The sequence below is a fragment of the Canis aureus genome, chromosome 7 (assembly GCF_053574225.1).
Source record: "Canis aureus isolate CA01 chromosome 7, VMU_Caureus_v.1.0, whole genome shotgun sequence".
NCBI lineage: Eukaryota > Metazoa > Chordata > Mammalia > Carnivora > Canidae > Canis > Canis aureus.
In genome coordinates, this window is record NC_135617.1 from 26,266,992 (window position 1) to 26,282,738 (window position 15,747).

Consider the following 15,747-nt stretch of genomic DNA (forward strand, 5'->3'; position numbering starts at 1 on the left):
ATAAAACACTGATGAGAGAAATTGAAGATGACACAAAGAAATGGAATGATATCCCATGCCCATAGTTTGGAAGAACAAATATTGCTAAAATGTCCATACTACCCAAAAGCAAACTACAGATTAATGCAATCCCTATCAAAATACCAACAGCATTTTTCATAGAACTAGAACAAATAATACTAAAATTTGTATGGAATCACAAAAGACCCTGAGCAGCCAAACCAGTCTTGAAAAAGAAAAAAAAAAAAAAAAAAAAACTAGAGGAATCACAATCCCAGATTTCAAGATATACAACAAAGCTATAGTAATCAAAACAGTATGGTACTGGCACAAAAATAGACCCATACATCAATGGAAGAAAATAGAAAACCCAGAAATAAATGCATGATTATGTGGTCAATTAATCTTCAACAAAAGAGGAAAGAATGTACAATGGAAAAAAGACAGTCTTTTTAACAAATGGTATTGGGAAAACTGGACATTTGTATGCAGAAGAATGAAACTAGATCACTTTCTTATACCACGCACAAAAATTAATTCAAAGTCAATTGAACACCTAAATGTGAGACCTAAAACCATAGAAATCCTAGAAGAGAGAACAGGCAATTATTTCTCCCACATTGGTTCTAGTGACATTTTCAAGATATGTCTCCTCAGGCAGGGGAAACAAAAGCAAAAATAAGCTACTAGGACTACATCAAAATAAACACTAATGCACAGAAAAGGAGACAACAAAACTGGAAGACAATCTACTGAATGGGAGAAGACATTTGCAAATGGCATATCCGATCAAGGGATAATATATAATTATATAAATATATATCTATATCTACATACAAAATAATTATATAAATATACAAATAACTCATACAGCTCAATACTGAAACATATAATCCAATTGAGGAGGAGTTGGAGTGCCAAGAGCAAGTTGTAAGGTCTGTGATTTGTGAGTTCAGCAGTGGCATGTCACAGAGTACCAACCACATGCATAATGTGACCCTAGGGGTCACACTTTTTTTTATTTCATTTTATAGTTTTTAGTTGGCTCTTCTGTCCATCTTTTGAATAGGATTTTAAATACAAACAATTTATTTACACATCATACAAATGGTAATAAGAAGCTTGAGGAAGGAAACAATGAGAATAATTTATATAAGCATTTTAACAGACTAGGTATTTCAAATTTGTTTTCAAGTGCTAAGATAACATTTATTTAGCAGGACCAGCACATTCTGTAGGGATACAGGGCAGAGAAATTTGGACCAATAACATCGCAAATACTAAAATGCATCATAAAAGACTGTCCGGGAATATTGATGTAAGCCCCATGAAAGCATTGAGCAATACAGAGTAATAATTGTATGATCCTCCTAAGCTTCTTTAGAAATCAATTTTTGCTTATACAAGGAAACAAACTCTGTAATGTTTCTAGCCCAGATTTAGGGAGAGAAAAAGAATTGCTCTGTTACTCTGGATCCCTCACTCAGAAGCCCAGGTGAAAGTGTCAATGCCTGAAACCCATTTCCACGGTCATTCTGGTCTTTGTGTGACGGCTCATATCAAATGGTATGGTTGAACAGCCTCTGTATGTTTTTAAAGTATTTTGATGATATGAAATACCACTTATTAAAAATTAAGAATGAAGGATACAAAACTGTATATAGTGTATGATACCTATTTTATAACATTTGCGGCCTGAATTTCTCTTTGCTTCACTAGTCTATGAGTGCAAATGAGGCCTCATGATTGTTTGTGTCACAAATGTTGCTGTCTATTGCCTCTATTTGCATAATTCAGTCTCACCTGCTGTGCCTAGAAGGCGCTGATGCTGTCTTATATGTACTTACAAAGAGTTCTGTCAGTTTTCTTTACTTCAGATCTCTTTGTTGGTATCCAGGGCCTACAGCACAAGGGTACTCAGTTTAGATTCAAGCTGGGACTATACATATATAAATCCAGATTCATATAGAAGAATGTCTACAAGAAAACATACCAACTATTTTCTTCATGTGGTGAGATTATGGATAAGTTATTCTACTTTTTACATTTTTCAAATTGTTTCCAATGAACCTATTCTGCTTTTAAAGAAAAACTAGATAAAGAAAGAGGAAAAATGGAGAAAGAGAGGAGGAAGTCTGAGAACTTAATAGAGTGGCTGCATTAGAAGAAAATATTAACCTTCTATCCAAGGCAGATGGTTAAGCCAAGGTTAGAGCCCTGATTGGGAAAACTAGAGACTCTGACATGGAGGCTGGAAACAGTAAGTGGATACTCCCAAATATTTTGATTTCTCAGACTCCTTAAATCAACTGGTGTGGGCCACTTCTGGGGATCCACACCTTCCTATTAAAAGCCAGCACAATGCCATGTTAGAAGACAATGAAGAGACCTCTCCCTCACAAGGCAACGGGTGTCCATATCAGGATCTGCTCCCTCCTCCCATTCTGTCAACTACTCCTAGAACTAGGACTAATTCTCAGTACAATCCAATGACGGCTATGGGTCTGAAGCAGAGAAGAGACAATATACCCCAAAGGAACTGCAAAATCTAACCAATATATTCTAGTGGGAGCCAGATACATGTGTGTGAGCTTGGATCTTGAGAGTGCTTGATTGGGGACCAGAAGATAAGATCTGATAAGTGAACATTCTCCCAAGATACAGAATTTGACATTTTGACAAGAGATGATGCAAATTTATGATTAGGATGAATTCTAGAAGTATCAAAAAAAATCATAGCCTACAATTAAACAACGTTGAAATGCAGAATTGCTATAGGAGATAGTGGAGAAATGGCCTAAAGGCTTCAGGATTTGGATATGCTAGAATGGATAAGTGGGTTCCACAGATTGCCTGGAGGACACACCGTTTACCAAGGCCATAAATGTGCACCAGTGAGAGGGGCACTTGCATCACTAAGGATTTCAATGATAGTTGTCCTATATAGGCCAGAGCTGACAGTAGGTGAGGTTGTTCCTGAATATGGCATGCTGCTAAAAGTGGAGATGACAGAAGCTTGAAACAATAAAGACCTGGTGGTGACACTTCACTGCCAGACACTAGAGGGTTGCTATTATAATTGAGATGATTAATAACACACAGTGTTTCTAGATGGGAAGCCAGTAAGACTACCCCTTGGTCTATATAAGAAGAAATTATGGATTATTGTCCTAATTGATTACAAAAGGTCACAATCTCATTTCTAGTTTCTAGACCTAAGCCAGTTTTCAGATCTAGAATCTGCTGATTAGGGAGCCAGCTGTGAGATGATGCAGTCACAAGGCCATGTGAATAACAAAACAATCTTTCATAAGACAGAAGTGGTGCAACTGGGATCAATAAGCATAAGCAAACTGGGAGCACATTGCCTGGGCCCCTAAGTATCCACCTCTGTTGCACTATCACCTTGTTTCCAATTCACACCTATGGTCGTGTTGGGGATTTCAATAGAACATCTGAAGGGGCAGGGAAAATATTACATATGTATATCAAAATTAGTTTGTATATGGGCTCAAGCTGAAAATAGAGAGCAACTACATTAAAGTCCACCCAGAGGTAGGCTTAGAAGACAGGGTGAAGGGAAATTGTTCCCAATGGGCAAGACTTCAGATAGTGCACCTTATCCCAGTCACCTACGATTTGTGGAAAGAGAAATAGCCTGAATTAGAAAGTATATGGACTCATAGACATGGAGAACGGTCTGGCTGGGAGTGAAAAGATAGTAAGTTTGATGACAAGGATTTCGGGTTAGAGAAATATAGATGGACATATAGGAGTGTCCAGGAAGTATAAAGATTTTTGTATCACATGCTACCCACCAGAGAGCATCCATCATTGAAGTACTAGACTGAGAAGTATACAAAATTATTTGGACGGTATACGCCGGCCAGCCTTCATCATTGACCAGCCTAGTGTTGTCATAATAGGCAAATGAGGGCAGCCCGGGTGGCTCAGTGGTTTAGTGCCACTTTCAGCCCAGGGCCTGATCCTGGAGACCCAGGATTGAGTCCCACATCGGGCTCCCTGCATGGAGCCTGCTTCTCCCTCTGCCTGTGTCTCTGCCTGTCTGTCTGTCTCTCTCTCTGTGTGTCTCTCATGAATAAATAAAATAAATAAAATTTAAAAAAATAATAGGCAAATGAACAAAGTGGTCATGGCAGCAGAGATGGTGGTTACATGTGAGCCCAACAGCCTAGATTCAAACTTACTGATCTAGGTACTGCTGCCTTTGAATGTCCAATCAAGAACAGAGACTAATGCTGAGACCCTTACTTGGAACTGTTCCTTTGTTTGGTACTGGGTTCTAGAATCAGGAAGTAGAAGCAGTAGTGACTGCACTGCACTTACTATTACTCCGCATGATTCATTGGAGAACTTTATGCTTCTTATTCCTATACCTTTGGGTTTTGCAGGAATAAGAGCCTGATTTCTTGTAATGGGGCAGTTTAGCCAGGGAACCGGGGAAGCATCTCATTGAATTCTAAGCTGTGAGTGCTTGCAGGGCATTTGTGTTCCTTGTGTCTAGAGACTGGCAGGCAAAAAAAGTCACTGTCTTGGCAGGGGTAATTGACACTGATCATTGGGGGAAATAAGAGACATGGAAAAATGTGTAGAATCTTGGGTGATCCATTTAGGTACCTCTTGGCATCTTTTGCCAATTGTAATGGCAAAAGATTTTGGACAACCTAGAATCATGGAGAGTTCTTAGGGTCTGTGTCACACCACTTAGTAAGCCAGCAAGACCAGAGAGGTGGCTCTGGAGGGTAAAAGAAAGCTAGAATGGATAGTGAGGGAGGGAGACAATGTGTGACTTGTAGCCGCGAGACCAGCTACAACAGTGGGTGTGGTTAGTCCCTCTTCTAAGATTCCCTCAAGAAGAGAGGTTTATAGAAATTCTAGAGGAGCTGCTCCCTGAATGTATATGAAGTGGAGGTGAATGGGACAAAGAGTCAACTGTGGTAGATAGAAATGGATATGCGCCATCAAGTTCACCCTTCAAGGAAAGATTTGTTGCCCAGCTCTAGGAAGCGTGATGAGCTAACAGCCTCCAGCTGGCAGCTCTTTCAGGCTCTGCCTCCACTGCAGACAGTACCTCTCCTCAGGTTGGGTCCTTCCCAAGGGTATCTCACAACCAGTGACTGAGCGAGGCAGGAGTAAAGGTATGTCCAATTAGGCCTGCATAATGCAGGATAACTCTGAAGGGCAATTGTTAGTTCGGAGCTCCTTAGCAGGCTGGCTAAGGCTTCATCAGGCTTGTGCTCTGGCTTCTCTGTCCAATCTGCTTCCTCCTCTACCTTTCACAGGTAATGTGATACACATCTCACTCCTAATTCACATCTCATCTTTAGTCCCATTTAAGTTTCTGCTTTGAGAACCCAGCCTGTGAGAAGAAAGTTCCTGTTCAAGGTTAATAGAGAAGATTCTAAGTAAATAAAATGTCTAATTCTAATTATGTAAAATTTGTGTGTTCTCTGGCTGAAATAATTAGCAATTGTTTTAGAGTCTACTTCAGCCTTATTATTCATGGATTTTATTTTTCTTTGGTTGCTAATCCTGTGTTGTAAATATCAATAAAATATCAGCCCATAGTTTGGAGTTATGATTCTTCAGGTCAAGTTTTTACTAGAATTTTTTAAATCTTTAATATATTGTTACCTTTATCCTTTATTTTGAAGGATTTCTGTAAAGGGTGGGTTTACTTAATAGTGACTCATTCATGTTTGAATTCAGAAGGAGGACTAATGTGAAGATCCTAATGTGTTTGCTGTTGGGTATGCAAATTTTCGAGATGAGATAGTTGGAAAACGAGTCAACAAAAATCTGCCTGAAGTAATGCCTCTTTTTAAAGTTCTTCATGGTACTATTTCCATTTCAAAGAGGTCTATTGTTGGTTCAATAATTTCTGCTACATCTTCTAATTCTAAAAATGACAGTGAACAATGCTATTTCTTAAAACTTTATTTGGAAATAATTTCATAGTCACAGAAAAATGGCAAGAATAAGAATAGTACAGAGAACACCTGTATATCTTTTACTCAAATTCACCTATTGCTAATATTTTACTCCATTTGCTTTATTACTGGCTTGTGCCCCTGAGATCGATAGATATATAGATATATAGTTATCTACATAGTCCTTTTCCTCTAAATATTTCTGTATTATTTCTGAAGAATAAGAATATATCCTGGGGCACCTGAGTGGCTTGGTTGGTTTGGTATCTGACTCTTGGTTTCTGCTTGGGTCATGGTCTCAGGGTCATGAGATCAAGCCTTGTGTCAGGCTGTGCTCAGCAAGTAATCTGCTTGAGATTCTCTCCCTCTCCCTCTGCCCCTCCCCTCATTTTCCTTCTCTCTAAAATAAAATAAATAAATAAATAAATATTTTTGTTTTAAAAAAAGAACAAGGATATCCTCTCATATAAACACAATATGGTTACCAACTTCAGGAAATTCAACATTCATATAATACTTTTACATAATCTGTCTTCTGTATTTTAGTTTTATCTTTTGGTCATGAAAGGTGAAGCACATTTGAAGAATGGAGCACAAGAAGAAAACTGATGGCACCGAAAGTCTTTTCTCAATGCAAAGAAAGCAGAAGACAATTGTATTAGTTTCCTATGACTGCTTTAACCACAAATTTAGTTGCTTAAAAAAATACACATTTATTCTCTTACAGTTCTGGAAGCCATAAATCCGTGTGTATGTGTGTGTGTGTGTGTGTGTGTGTGTATACATGAGGATATATTTTTTAGATGTACCCACTAGGAACAAGAAGCAAACACACCCCAACAATGAGCACACTTAGCACCCAGACCTTGATCTGTAATACCATCACCCATTAAAAACAAAACCACCAAGGCTCCTCAAAAAAAATGGTTAATTTCAGAACTTGGACAATGTGGATTACAAGAAGAACCTAAAATATCTTACAGTTAGAAAGTAAGGAAGTAGTCAAAAAATGAAGGGACATGTCACAAGACACAGAAGCTGCTGTTGGGGCTCCCACTAGTCATAATCTATGATACTCTGAGCACTAAAATAATTAAGGACAGTAATGAATTACAAACTCCTGAAAAAGTTGGAATCAATGATCCATTTTCTAATATATTGATGAAGGATAAATACGTTGATGAAAGAGGATAGCAGATCTTTGCTCATAGTAAAATGCCAAATGCAGATGGTAAAATGCGGGAATGCTGGAACTGGCAGGTCACCTTTCTGCAGCCATCATATTAAAAGTTGGTTCAGATGAGCACCATCAATGGGCACTAAACCAAAGGGGGAATTTTTGTTAAATTTATGTTGTCTTAAAATGTCTCCCCAGATTGCTTATTAATTACAAGGAAAAAGACAGTGATTATTCAGTGGGGAATTGAACATCTTGACTGTGTTCACAAGCTAACCATCACCATTAAGGGGCAGATGGGCCTGATGTACCTCAAGATGCAACACCCAGAGAACAATAAAACATCACTTATGAAGTGTTCCAGTCAAGAATATACAACCTGAATCCACGCATGAGAAAACACCAGACAAATCCAAAGTGAGCAATAATTTCTTTTAAAATATTATATTCTTTAAAAACATAAATAACATTGAAAGACAAAGACTATGGAAATATCCTAGCATAAAAAGCCCGAGAGACATGATAACTAAATGCAATACATGATGCTAAGCTGGATTCTGTACTGGGGGAATTACTTCCACAAGTGTTGTTTGAACTTTCATTGTGTCTGAGAACTGCCCAGGGGGAAGCACATAAACATACATACAACATGAATACTTGCACTTAATATACAAAGCATATGGTGGTGCCAGGGGAGATACCAATTCTGCTTGGTGTGATGAAGCTGAGGGAGGGGGAATCCAGGCAGAAATCCCAGTGGAGGTGATTATCCTGCCAGGCAAGATTTCTGCCTTCCTGATGTATTTACCTTCCATCTACAGGCTCAACCCAGATTTTCTTATTGACCCAAGGCCCCATCCTGCTTGATTTCCCACCACCACACCTATGATTTGTCACATGCTATTTCCCTGGGCTACCTATGCATGACCTGGTTCCTTGGGAATCTTGTTCTTGCTGAGTAACCTTCTTTCTCTCTGTATGATGGGCTTCTGAGCCATTTCAATCCTGTTTCTGCCCTGAACTCAGTTGGTATCTGCATTGTACTCATCTGAGCCTTTGGAAGAGACTTTGACTTTGGCTTCTCATGAGGCACTCTTTTATCTGAGAGCTGTAGGCAGTTTGCAGCCTCTTGGCCCTCATAGATCTTACTTTCTATCTTAAAATACTAAATATTTTCTGACTTAGAGTGGTTAGTATGTCTACAGAAAAAATTGTGAGGTTTTACATGCCTTCAAGCCTTTTTCTACATTTTATCCCTTTCTAGCATGATGAGTTGCACATTGTAACCCTTTGAAAGCTGTTTTGTACACACTGTTTTGCTGTAGAGTCAAAGTTCACAATCAAGTGGACTGACCGTTGTAGCTCCAGTGGACTCACTCCCCTATCCTGGCTGTATAGGGCAGGGAATAGCTCTCCCAGAGTCCAGCAAGGATAGCCTTTCAAGAGAGATGCAGGAAACCAAGTAAGATAAACACATATTGGGAATGAAGATTAAGAAATAGTACCTTAGAGGCAAATCATTGGGTATATTTATTTCAAAGAAAAGTGGCAATGTGGTGATGAATGATTGATGAGATAGCTTAGTATTTATGATCTCTGTAGAAAAGAGTTCCTGCTCTAGCTCTCTAGCTCTTAGGGGGGAAGTCATCCTGTTGATGGAGGGGCCTGAAATTTTTATGTCTGACTTCTGGTTATGGACAACTACTTTTGAGAATCCCTGCAATAAAACAAGAGGATGCAAACTCAGGACAGGTGGTAGGGCCCACATGGTCACTTGGAACAAACCTGTACCCTGAATGAGACACATCTGTCCTTGGACCTTTATGTTTCTCCAAAGAGCACACCTAGAATTCTGAAAGAGCAATGAGAATGACAGGACAAAGGATAGAGGGATAAAAGGGTTTGTATATACTTGACATGGTAGAGAAAAGAGCCCCTGGATATTTTTAATATTTTAAGTTCACAGCTTTTCAGAAGGGATATGCCAAATTTTCAAACTCGCATTTCCTATTTCCGTGTTCTAAGAGAGAAGTATGGGGTAGAGACAGTATAAAGGAAATGCTCTTGGAAGCCCATTCTTGTGTTTTTTGAGAAGGTGGTGGTAAACCTTGCTATCTCATGGCTTTTATAATATACCTGTGAACTTCATGCAATTTGGGGGGAAAAAAAAGGAGTAAGAAGCAACCAATCCTGGCCTATGTACTGCTTTACCTGCCCCTGGTCTTCCCTTTCTCAGCAAATGGCAGTTATTTTATTCTCAGATCAGAAAACTTTGAGTCATTCTTGATGTTTCTTATACCTTGTACACAATCTATTTGTAAATCCTGTTGACCTTGTCTTAAAAATATTTCTGGAGTTTAATCACCACTCACCAAATCCACCGCTATTACTCTTGCAACGGACTTGGTCTTGATCTCTGGCCTGGATTGTGCATTAGCCTCCTTTGGTCTCTTTGCTTGTAACCTTGCCACTTGATAGTCTGTTTTTAAAACAGTAGCCAGAGGGATCCAAGTTAAAAGACAAATTGTATCCTGTCATTCCTATGCTGGAAATTCTGCAATGGTTTCCATTTGGCTCAGTATATAAGATAATTTCCTTTCAGGGGCTTCTAGAACCTGGCCCACTCTATTATCTCATCCTACTTCCTGTTGTCCCTTGAATACACTAAGCATGTTGCTGCTTTAAAATCTCTGCTGTTCCTTTTGTCTGTAACATTCTTCCTGCAAATATTTTTATTGCTTGTTTCTCATGTCAAATCTCTGTGGAGTCAAATATCAACTTATCAATGAAGTATTTCTTGGCCACCCTTTATAAAACATTAACTCCCTCTCTCAGCTTCCCTGTTCCTCTTTTGCTGTTTTATTTTCAGAGTACTCTTTAGCATATGGCATGCTACTTATTTATTTTTTATTGTTTGTTTCCCTATTAAATATAGGCTCCTTTAGAATTCCTTATTTTGTTTATATCCTTAACACTTGAAAGAATGCCTGGCATGTTTTCAGTACTCAACTGAAATAATTGTAAAAATATAAATTTTTACATTTTTAATTCCCAATGGAAATGATCAAGTTAAGCACCTATAAAACTAAATTCTTGTATGAAATATGTAGCTCGGGACTAAGGGAGAGGATTTCCTGTTAAAGAAATATATCCAATAAGTAGAAACCTGCTAAGAAATACCAAGGAATTCTTCAAGTCTTTAAAAGGATGAATGATTATTTTTAGAGTTCTACAATTTACTGTTCAGTAATCACCCCAACATAAAATTTTAATTCTAGAAATTTTAGCAGGTTTTCCTCATAAATCTGGAATTCTTAGGTAATGAGGATTCTAGACAAGGGAACCAGGGATCAGAAGCTCCATAACTAGAGTGGCATTCAAATTTCTCCAAGTAAAAGTTACATTTCTGTAATGAGTGTGGGAGGATCAAGGTTGGTGGCACAATAGTCAACACCAGAAGTGACAATGTGCACATCACCTCTATAATAGCTAAATGCCAAGTGAAGGGTATTTAGGACATAAGAATGATAAAGATGATAAGGACTCTATTTTCAAAAATTAGTGTCGTAGGAAAGGGAATTTGTTCCACTAATTACTTGATTTTCCAATTTCCATGGAGTTCCAGACCACAGATATCTGGAAGTAGGAGATTAATGCAAACACAGTTTAACACAGTGCAAACTGCGCACTTTAAGGGGTCATTTGTTCAAAGGTCTCATTGAAGTGGTAGATTCCAGAGGGACTTGCTGTACTCAAGAATCCTCTCTCTATTTTTTTACATTTAGTTTTTAATGTAGAAGATTTCAAACATACAATTAGAATATGGTAATGAGCCACCATGAATTCATCATCCAGCTTCAGAGATTACCACACTTTGCCATTTTCAGAACCCACTTAAGACATCTACACTTTGTACTTAATATGACTTTGCATTTCTGTGTGAATAGTAGATGATTACATCCTGATAAAACAAAGGCAGTACAGCTGACTAAAAAGTCAACCGCATAAAAAAATAATTACCTCACTCATTGTGACATATTCTCTTTCTTTAAAAATGGTTTTACCAGTTATAAATGATGTATCAGGCATAGGTTCACATGCAAAGAACTCCAGCTTGGTCGATTAGTTTGCTGAATACAAGAAGAAAGGACGGAAGGTGGGAAAACAAATGTAGGTTTTAAGTGAGAATTCGAGAACGTAGAAGATTTAAGATGTCATTTTGGAAAGTTCTGAGCTGGAACATACTTTGTGTAACTCCTAGCTGTGGGCTGAGCAGTATGATGCCATCGTGTTGAGGCTGCTCATAAGACCATTGGCATGTTTCCTCACATGGCTCTTCTAGGTGTAGGCCTGATGGAGTCGGAGAACAGCAGATCAGTCAAAGATGGTGCAGTTGCCTTTAGAAAGGTGCTTTTTACGAATAGATCTTGGAGGAATTGGCTTTTGTCTGTATTTGGTTTGCCCTACGTAGCATTTCTAACGGGGAGGATGATCTTACAGAAGTGTAGTAACTTGTGAAGCATTTATAAAACTGATTCATTCTTTTTATAGTTTTTTTTTTTAAGATTTTATTTATTTATTCATGAGAGACAGAGAAAGAAAGGCAGAGACATAGGCAGAGGGAAAGGCAGGCTCCCTCCAGGAAGACTAATGTAGGACTCCAACCTGAAACCCCAGGACCACAACCTGGGCCAAATATAGATGCTCAACCATTGAGTCCCCAGGTTCCCCTGATTCATTCTTAAATAAGGCCAGGTTGTTAAATAGTTTGTCAGCATTTCCAGACTTAGTCAAAGAATAATGTATTACTCTATAACAATCAGCCATTTTTATTTAAATAAAAAAATTTATAGTATTGTAAATTATCATAAAAACAGATTTACTTTCAGATAACCTGAGGCATATTCATATAAGTCCTAATAGTTGGCATAGAAAAATATCCTTTGTTGAAACTTACAAAAGTAGCTTATATGGTTAAGTAAGGGTTTTTAATTTTTATTTTTTTAGTAAGGGGTTGTTTAAACTTGTAAAAAATTCAAGGCAGAGGGGGAAATGTTTACCATAAAATATTCACATTTGACTATCCGATCGCAAGATTTCTAATATAAAAGAAAATATGTATTAAGACACAATTCATCCATTTTAATGAGAGCATAGGAAGCTGTGATGCAGATGGGACATATACTAATAAGGGCTGAAATGTCAATTGACAATGTTAAATGTCAATAAATGATATTATACCTCAGTAAGATTTTAAAGCTACCAGACTACATAAGGAACTTTATTACTGCAAGAAATTTCTCAAATTTAAAATAGGAGCAGTTTTAATGGAACAAAAATCCAGAGATCTTCCAGTTGGACTTGAAGTTTAATCATGAGTAACAAAGATCTTTGACTTGGGGACTGTAGATTTATAGACTGCTTATCTGCTTATGGTAGTATTAAAAACTTACTGGGCTGGAGTGAACACATCTAAGTTCTAGCCCCTGCTGTGCTAATTATTGTGGGAATTTAGTCGTGATTTGGGATTATATAAGATTTAAAGATTTTTAAAATTCTGTTTAGTTTCAAAGAAATTGTGAGCTGCTCCAACAAAATTTTCTCTGCTCCATTTCTTCTGGCTGTCATTACTTAGGGCCTTAATGAAAGTTTGGAGAACCTAGTAAATGATTTCTAGCTGGGAACCCAGAATGTCCAAATTCTGCTGTCTATAAACACTCTTCCTGTGAATTTCTCAAGAGAAAATTATAAAAGAAAACTAAATACTTAAAAGCAATTATCAAGGACACTTATTTCCCAAACTGTAATGTAGGACCTTCAGGATTCCTGAATATGGCCTAGATCTGAGGTCCTTTTCTCCAAACTCAGATTTACATCTAGTTTCAATTAAGTACCTAAAGATGAAACAATTATTTTTAAGTGCTCCTGATAGAAAGAGAAAAGAAAGCAAAGTAATTTCTTTTTCTACTTCTGGAATTTAGCATCAACTCAGTTTAAAGAGTTAGGATGACTTTTGAGCAAATAGCAAGCTTGCCCACAAGTAAGTCCCGTCTGATCAGTGTTCTGGAATCTGATTCCACCAGATAAGAGTTTCATTCTCTTGGAAAACATGGGAGTAGTCCAGATATCTTTACATTCCTTACCATTAATTCTGCTCAAATCTTGTAAAGAGTAGAACTTAAAGTAAAATCAGTGGTCTGTGTGCTTCTGCTTCTGGTATGTCTGAGTAAGCTCTGATTGATAACTATAATCTCTGGGAAAAATACAAAGGTCAATCACATGAAGTCATTGGAGAACAAACAAAACAGGCTGATTCTGGGGGGAGTTAGCATTTGGACAAAATGAATGATATGAGGAGTTTCCTGAATTTCATGGATTATAGGTTGAGGACAGACTCAGTCAATGCTATGTGAGGTGACTAAAACTTACAGAAAACATGTAATCCTGCTGCTTAAAAAACAGATTTCATAGCATCCCAAAACCATTGAAATCAAGGCTAGAACTGCAGAAAAGCAAGAATCAGAGAGAAGAGGAAACAAATTCTGTGTATAAAACACCCAAACATCTGTCTGATCCTTGGATCACACATGTGCATTTGGGCAGCCCAGTTCAGGATTTAAAAAGTTGGATAAGCTTTGAGCTCCTTTTCAAGAAACAGAATTTACAGTTTTAGTCCAAACAAGGTGACTGACTTCTAAACCAAAAATAATCACCACACTCAGCAGAGGACTATAACAGAACTCAGTCACCAGAACTTGACATTAACAAAATCAAAGTACAATTCGAAAGTTCTTTTTAAAGAACGAGAAAAGGTATACCATTCTCAAAAGAAAAGACCATCAATGGACTCTGATCCTCATGTTGATAACAACAAACAAGGATTTTAAAATAGCTCTTGTAGCTGCTCAATGACATAATGGAAAATATGCTCAAAATGATCAAAGAAAAATTATCAGCAGAGAAATAAACATTTTTACAAAAAAAGTGGAAATACCAAAATGGAGATATATAATGTCTGGATTAAAAATATTTGTTGGACAGGCTTAACAGCAGAAAAAAGAGTTGGTGAATTCGAAAATTGAAGTAAAAAGATTGAAGTCAATACACTTTTCTTGCTTACAGAATTTAATCTTATCTCTTCATCACTAAGCCATGACTTAAAATCTTTGTAGAACTAACATTAGCTCCAGTGCTTTGCCTAGAGTATATGCTGTCAGCCATTTGTAAAGAGAATAATAGTGAATCAAAAGAAATTTAGTGCAGTCAGCGTATACCAATTAACTAATTAACTAGAGGTTGATATCTATTTCTCACTGTAAAATCGCTTGAGTTCTCTTAGGATTTTAATAATTAGTTGTTTTAATTGGCATGGATATTCATAAAATCCAAGCACTTTTCAATTAAAACCCCCTATAATACTTAATTTTTAGTTCTTGGGGTGTTTTACAATAATGAATCCCAGGTAATAACAGTAGTTGAGCTTTATTGATCACTTATTCCTCTAAGTAGTCTTAAGAAGTAGGTAATCTAATAACATTTTTAGAAATGAAGAAGCTGAGACCTTGTAACATCGCTTTACATATATTGGCACATAGCTGGTAAATTGTAATGTTGGGATTTAAACCTGGGCTCTGAAGCCAAAGGCCATGTGCTTCTCCAGGCCTTATCTGTTTTGTAATCAGAGTAGTCACAGTAGCAATAATGAGACTCCGCAACCCTAATACACATGAATTAAAGCTGTGAGTCTTTAATTATAAATGATTCTAAACTTTGTCAGTTATTTAAATTTAATCTATGCCAGTACTTTCCAAAAGTGAAACATTTAATGAAGTGTGGCTAATAACTATAAAAACTACTTGTCTTCATAGTGTTTATACATAGTTTTACTGTGAACTCTGCTCAGGATAAACAGAGATTCTTGAATACTTTATCATCTCTAGGTTATCTGCAATAATGCTTCTTCTGATTTTAGGGCTACAAAAATATATTAATTATGATGATCAAGTCACAGTGTATATTGAAAATACAAAGTAACTAATAAGGATTTAATGTTATAGTAAATTTTAATTAAAAATAGATAATGGGGTTCTTACTGCATTTGTGAAAAGATCTCTAAGACTGCTTTGGTTTATTCATTCAAAAATATTTTAATCTTCTATTAAAATAACCCATGGTATGTTTTTAAAAAGTTAATAGTCTGTAAAATTTAGTAAATATCAGTGGTATTCTCCCCCCCTTCTCATCCTATTTTCTAGAAGTCACTCCCTTTAACTCTTTTAGCTATTTTCCAAGACATCAGTCTATTTTTCTGAATAATGTGGATATTTGGTATTTTCTAAATTTATTGAAAACATTGTCTGTTGAACTTAGCCTATCTGTGGAGAAGGTTTTTTGTGTGTGTGATTGTTTGAGTGAGATAAGCCTCTGACAGGCTATACAAATACTAGCAAGGATGTAGAGGAATTAGAACTCTTACACAGCTGGTGAGAATGTAAAATGGTACAACTGCTTTAGAAAAAAATTGTCAGTTTCTTAAAAAGTTAAATGTATACTTCCCATGTGATCCAGGCATTCCTTGCCTGGATATTTACCCAAGAGAAAGGAAAGCATAAGTTCATT

The 15,747-nt window shown here is 37.0% G+C and overlaps 1 long non-coding RNA gene across 1 annotated transcript in view; it reads left to right on the forward strand.

The window, feature by feature from the left end:
- The first annotated feature begins 1,817 nt into the window (after nucleotides 1–1,817).
- Nucleotides 1,818–15,747, forward strand: part of LOC144317166 (uncharacterized) — a 67,476-nt gene continuing 53,546 nt past the window's right edge. The window contains exon 1 of the long non-coding RNA XR_013383063.1: nucleotides 1,818–2,012. This is a non-coding gene — a long non-coding RNA (uncharacterized LOC144317166). The remainder of the gene's footprint in view (nucleotides 2,013–15,747) is intronic.